Source organism: Belonocnema kinseyi, chromosome 1 (genome assembly GCF_010883055.1).
Source record: "Belonocnema kinseyi isolate 2016_QV_RU_SX_M_011 chromosome 1, B_treatae_v1, whole genome shotgun sequence".
NCBI classification, from domain to species: Eukaryota; Metazoa; Arthropoda; class Insecta; order Hymenoptera; family Cynipidae; genus Belonocnema; species Belonocnema kinseyi.
In genome coordinates this window covers 18,987,174-18,994,083 of record NC_046657.1, presented here as the reverse complement: position 1 = coordinate 18,994,083, position 6,910 = coordinate 18,987,174, and positions in this window count along the sequence as shown.

Here is a 6,910-nt window from a genome sequence, read left to right as displayed (position 1 = left end):
TATAATAATATTGAATATCTAAAATATGAAAGTGATTTTGAAACTGGTTAAATGGTTATTTACAATACAACATCTACTTTGTTAAAATTTATCATCAGGAAACATTTGAAACGTTAACTAGATTCGTAGTATGACTTCCACTATCCCCCTCCCCCCACTCTTCTCGTCAGAGCCATTGCTTTTGGTGTTCAAATAGATAAAGTCTGTAAATATTAATTATTTTTTCATTTTAAAGCAACAATTTGTAAATGCGTATTATTTTCTTCGCGTTCTTCTCTGAAACTTTTCCATACGATACTTTTTGCATTTATATAACATTAAAAAAAAATAATATAGATATAAATAAATAGATATATAAATATAAATAATATAGATATATATTATTATTTAATTTTTTATAGGAATTTAACCTTCTTGGTTGAAAATTTATCCGTTCGGTTGAAAATTCAACTATTTTATTTTTTTGTCGAAATTTTTTTTTCTAGGCATTTAATTTTCTGGGTTAAAAGTTCAACTGTTTGGTTGAAATATTTTTTTTTGGTATAAAACTCAACAGTTAAGTTAAAAAATGAATTTTTTTCATCAAAGATTCAGTATTCTAGTCAGACATAAATTTATTTGCTTAAAAATGAAACTTTTTGTTCAAAATTAGTATTTTTTTTCAAACTAAAAATTTAACTATTTCATTTGTTGTCAAAAATTCATCTGTTCTGTTTCTAATTCAATTCATCTGATTGAGAATTTATTTATTTTCTTAAAAATTGATCTTTTTTTGTTAAAAATTGATCTTTTTTTGTTAAAAATTGGCATTTTTTGGTTAAAAAATGATCTTTTACATGGAAATTCTTTTTCTTCGAAGATTCATTATTTTAGTTCGAAATTAGTTTCCTTGCTCAAGAGTTTATCTGTTTTGTTTATAATTGATTTTATTTTGTTAAAAATTAATTAATTTTACTAAGCATTCATTATTTGTTATCGAAAATTTATCTTTTTTGATAGATATCAAACCTTCTAGGTTCAAAATTCATCTAGCTGAAGATATAAATATTTTGTTGAAATTTTTTTTTTCTTGATAGAAATTTCATTTTTTGGGTATCAAGTTCTACTATTTATTTTTTTTGTGTGGATCTTTGAAAATTATTATTTATTTTTTTGGTCAAAGATTCAGTATTTTAGTTAAAAATTAATTTATTTGTTTAAAAATGTAACTTTTTGTTAAAAAATAAGTTTTTTTTTTAAACTGAAGATTTAACTATTTCATTTTTGATCAAAAATTCATCTTTTTGGTTGAACATTTAACTATTTTGTTAAGAATTCATTCCTTTTTCGTGTAAAAAATGTATCTTTAGGATTAAAAATTTATTTTTGTGGGTTAAAGGTTCATTATTTTAGTTACGAATTCAGTTCTTCGCTTAAAATTTTTTCTATTTTCTTGTAAATCCGTTTTGTAAATAATATTTAAACTGAAAACTATTTATTCCAATATTCGCTTACATTTATCTTCTTTTTTTAGAAATTCAGCTGTTTGATTGCAAATTACTGTATTTTATTGAAACTTTGTTTCTTGGTAGAATATTAATCTTCTTGGTGAATAATTTACCTTTTTGTTTTTAGATTCATATTTTTGGTTATATATTAAACTATTAATTTGGAAATTCCTATAAAAAATCAAAATTTGGTTGCAAATTTATTGAATTTTTTTCTTCTTATTGAAAATAACTTTTTTAAATGAAAAATTTGACTCTTCTATTTTTTGTCGAAAATGCATCTTTCTTAAAGAACATTTAATATTTTTCGTTAAAATTCCATCTGTTTGGTAGAAAATTTAATTATTTTGTACAAAATTTCGCTGTAATCAAAATTTTTTTTGCTTATAAATTCAAATAATTTTCGTACATCTATTTTTTTCAGTTAAAAATGAATTTTTGTCGACTTAAATGATAATGAATTTAAAATTAATATAAACTTCGAAAAGTATTTACTTACTAAAAGTTCCCTTGCGGACTCTAGGATAATAGGGAATATTACCATACTTCTTCACATTAATTCACAATTTTACATAAAACTCGGCACTCTGTCTTATCTTTTTACACATTAATATTTATTTTTAATTATTCATGTTTTAAAAAATTACAAATTAAATGCTGTGCGCGGCAACCCGACGTACAATAGTACCCGTTGGGTTACCGCACATAACTTTTAATGCCTAATTTTTTAACACATCTCGTGTAGAGATTCAAATGGGGAAATAGTCTGGTTCCCGAAAAGTTGACACCACTTAAGGTCGGGGGCTAGTCGGGTCATCTGACTAGCCCCTGACCAGTAGTGTCAAGGTAGATTAGTCGGGGGCTAGTCAGATGACCCAACTTATCCTAGTCGGGGCCTGATCGGGTACTATTAGGGGTCTTATGGAAATACAATTGTTCCGAAGAAATCTTAGTTTTAACGAATATTTCCAAAAATAGAGTGTTTATGTCAACTGTGTTTTACTTTGCTACAGTGTCTTCTATTTCTGTGTCAGTATATCTGAAGAAACAACTCTCGCAAAGTGGAATACACTCGATATACACTCGGTCTTTGGAAATCATCGTGAAGACTATTTTCTTCGGGAGAATCGTAGTTACTTTTTTTAAAGAATTTATTATATAAGTAATAAATAAGAACTTCTTTGAAAAAAAAAACATTTTAAATACGTAAGTCGTGTTTGCACTTAAAATCCTTTTTTTACGGAAACAAAAAAACTGTTAGATCAGGCTATTCTGAAAACTGAAAAATTAAAAAAAATTATTGTTAAATATATTCTTAGTGTTTTAGAATAAAAAAATCATTTCGCTTTTTTAGATATTACCTCATTTGATTAGACCTCGCCGAAAACTCAAACATAAGAATGACCTGACCAGAGCCCCACTAGCTCCCTACCAGAGCCTGAAGATTACCCGCACGGAAATTAGTGAACAAAAGCCCGACCAGCCCTTGACCAACCACCGACCTGGCCCTGACTGAAAATTTGACAACAAAAAGACCAACTAGTCCCCGACTACTCCCCGACTGGGTACTTTGTCAAAATTAATAAACCGACTAGCCCCAGATTAGTGCTCGAATTGTAATAGGGCCAAATGGGCTTATTTCCACACGGGATCGCTAGGAAAATATTAAGAAGCAAATAAAAAAATTTAGAGGTTCATATCAATTTTAACTTAGTTGCCAACAAATAGAATGCAGATTAAATTAAACCAATCGCTATTTGCGCAGTTCTTAAAAATTTATTTAAAATTTTAGATATACTGTATTATTATATTTACCAATAGAATTAAGGATGACCCCTGAAGTGAAGAGCAGGGTATAACAGGCACACATCTTTTCCAAGTAGAAGAAAAACTAATTATTACAGCAATATGAATTTGTTTAACAGTGTAGCTAAAGAGTATGATAAAATCCTCCATTCGTTTTTAGTAGTTGTCTTATGAATTATATAGGTTTCGAGCTTGTTTTTCTCAACAATTATATTTAAATTTTATAAGCCAGTTTCACGGAAATAATTCAGATACTAAAGCCCTTCAAACCCAACGTATGACAAATTTTAACATTCCAGAAATGTTTACACAATTCAAGAACCGAAAATGCCACTATATTTCATTCAATTTGAAATGCTAAGAATTCCTCACATTTCTAGTAAAAATATTGCACTTTCAACAAAATAAATGAAGTTTTAACAAACACTTAAATTTTTAACTAAAGAAGATTATAAATTAAAAATTTAACTTTTTAGACTACTCCTCAATTTTATTTTAGAGTATAATAGATAAAATATTTTATTTAAAAAATACTATTTTGCAACCAAAAGTCGAATAGTTAAATTTTCAGTTGAAAAGTTAATTTTCAACCAAACAATGAACGAATTTCCTGCAAAATATTTAGTTTATTTATACATATACATAAAATTTTAACTCAAACGATGCATCTGCAACCGAAAAAATTAATGAAAAAATGAAACAAGTAGTTGATATTTCAATTAAAAAAGAGAAGCTTCGAACCAATCATGGAATAGTTGAACTTTTAATCAATAAACATTCATTTTTAACAAAAAATGTAATAGTTTAAATTTCTATCCAAAAGATATTTTTATTTTAAATTATAAACAGTAGTGGGTAAAACTAAACACCTGCAGATAATTTTTGTTGCAGGTAAATATTACTCTGAAATCTCTGTGATGATTACATTCGGTTTTTTTTCTGTGAATTGAAGAACTTTAAAAGCTTCTTACCATTTTTTACATTCTTGAAATCTTTTCAAATTCTCATGAATTCTTTGAAATATTTTTAAAATCTTTTGTATTCGTTGGACATTATTGGAATATCGGGAATATTTGTGGAATCTTTTAAACTCCACTGAAAATAGTTCAAATCATTTAAAAATTTTGAAATCTGTTGTACAGGAATTGTGTTGAAATCTTAGAAATTCTTGAAATCTTTTGAATATATATATATATATATGCCTTTTTAAAATCTTTAAAATCCTTTAAATCTTTATGAAATGTTCGCAAGTTGTCAGAGATTTTTGTGAAATTTGTTAAATCTACTTTACACACCCTTTATTAAATATTTAAGATCCTTGAAATCTCTTTTAAATCTTTTTTAAAATTTCTGTATTCGTTGAAATCACTGAATGATTTCAAATATATCTGTAATCTTTTCTAACCGTATCAAATCTTTCAAATGTTTTTAAATATTTGAAACCTGGTCTGCTATATCCTTTTTCAAATATTTCCAATTCTTTAAATCTTTTAAAAGTTAAAAATCTTTGTGAAATTGTTGTGGAATCTTTGAAATTTGATGTGCTCGACTTTTTAAAGTCTTTAAAATCCGTGAAAATTTTATGCATTTTTCAAAATACGTTCAAAATTTAAACAATTAAAATCTTAAATTTTTTTTAAATCTTTAAAAATCTTTGGTAAATTTTTGAAATTCGGTGTATAGTAAAAAACCGACTGGTCAACCCCTTCAAAAATTTATTTTATGTCTATGACTTATTCTAATTCTGAACCCGATTCGGCTTTGAAATTTTCAACTAATAATTTTTATAATCTGTATATCATAAAGAATGTATACTTCAACTATGTTATACTTGATCTATTTAGCAGCTTTAACTTTAACTGTATAATATTAAAGTCGGTTAATTGCAATCTATAAAAAACATACCCTTAAAAGAAACGAGGGTAGAAAAACGCCACCAAAGAATACATTCTTACTACCATTAAATAACAAATTAAAGTGGAAAGGATTCATACAAATTTCACAAGAGAATGTTGTGAGATCATTAAAATTCGCCAAATACTATTAGTGAATGAAGTATTTTTTTTATTGATAGATTTTTATATTTTGATTATTCGTGTCCTACAATGCAAAAATATTTTCAATAGTAATAACAATATGAAGCACGGAATCTGTAAGTACAAAGATTTCTTGAAAATGCCCATTTGGTGGGCCCGTCTTCATATGAGCAATACATATGCAGTGGTGGCGGTTTGCTACTTCCCAGGCACATAAAGTTTATAAAATTTTCAATTATGTACAATAAAACAAGAACCAGACCGTTTTTTGAAAAATTCCTTTTTTGAGGAATTGTATTTACCCACTAAGATTATGTGGCTAAAATATGAGATTAAACAATTCATAATTGTAAAAAAATCCGATCATTTGTAAATACATGTGTTAAATATCAAGCCTGAGGAAGCACCTTAAGGCGCTTCCTCAGGCTTGAAAATTAGCCCGTGTATTACTCTGACAAGTTTTTCACCTACAATTCTGAATTGTATGATTTCATATTTCAACCACAGACTATAAGTCCCTAAATTCAACCACACGTGTAGCTATGTAAGCGTACGGTTCTCAGTCTTAAATGTGTGCTATATTTAATAGGTTAACTCGATCTTAACCTACAAATGAATCTAACTTAACGGAACCTAACGAAATTTTGCTTAACGCAACACAACTTAACTTAAGTGTTCCCGTCGTAACACAATAAAATTCATTTCATTGTACTACAGGTGGTTAAAAATTTGGACGCACGTTACTCATTTGAAGAAACTTAGAACTACAAGTAGAATTGACCCCGTTTCAATTAACCTGACAATGTTTGTATCAATTAAAGTGTAGAATTGTAACTTAAACATGCAAATGAATAAGAGTTTTATTCAAAAAATTTTTACTGCTATTAATGTCAAAATATGGAAGTACGCAAGAACAGGGTTGCCAGCGTAATCGGTTAGGTTAGGTCAGGTTTTGTTAGGTTAGGAGAGGTTAAACCTCTATGTAGGTTAAGCCGAAGCTGAATGAAACGGTATCGCAAACACGACGGGACAACACAAGCAGTTTAATTTTGTTTCGTGAGGTTAGGTTAGGTTAGGTTAGGCTAGGTTAGATTTATTTCTAGTTTAGGTTCGAGTTGACCCATTCGATGTGGCACACATTTGCTACTGGGAAAATATGCTTCCAGAGCTTTACGTGTAGTTCAATAAATTTCTGTTAATTCAGGTTAGGTGAGGTCAGCTTCTGTTGGATAAAGTTATGTTAAATAAGTTGATATCAGGCAAGGGTTGATCCTTCACAGTTGTCGACATGCTTTTGAAGTAAAAATTTGCATCACTGGCATTATTTTGAAGTTTATTTGCCTCAGTGCATGATTTTTCGTCATTTTTTGAGGTTATGGCTCGACCATGACGTGATGGGTGATTTTTGATACCTAATTTGAATTTAGCGCCCCAAAATCCATAGGAATACGTGTGTCTTGTTACCAGATCCGCACTTTTTTTGTGTGGCTGTGTAATCAATTTTAAATGATAATTAAAAATTATATATATATATATATATATAATTAAAAATTTGTCATAAGGACAACCGCAGGATTTCGC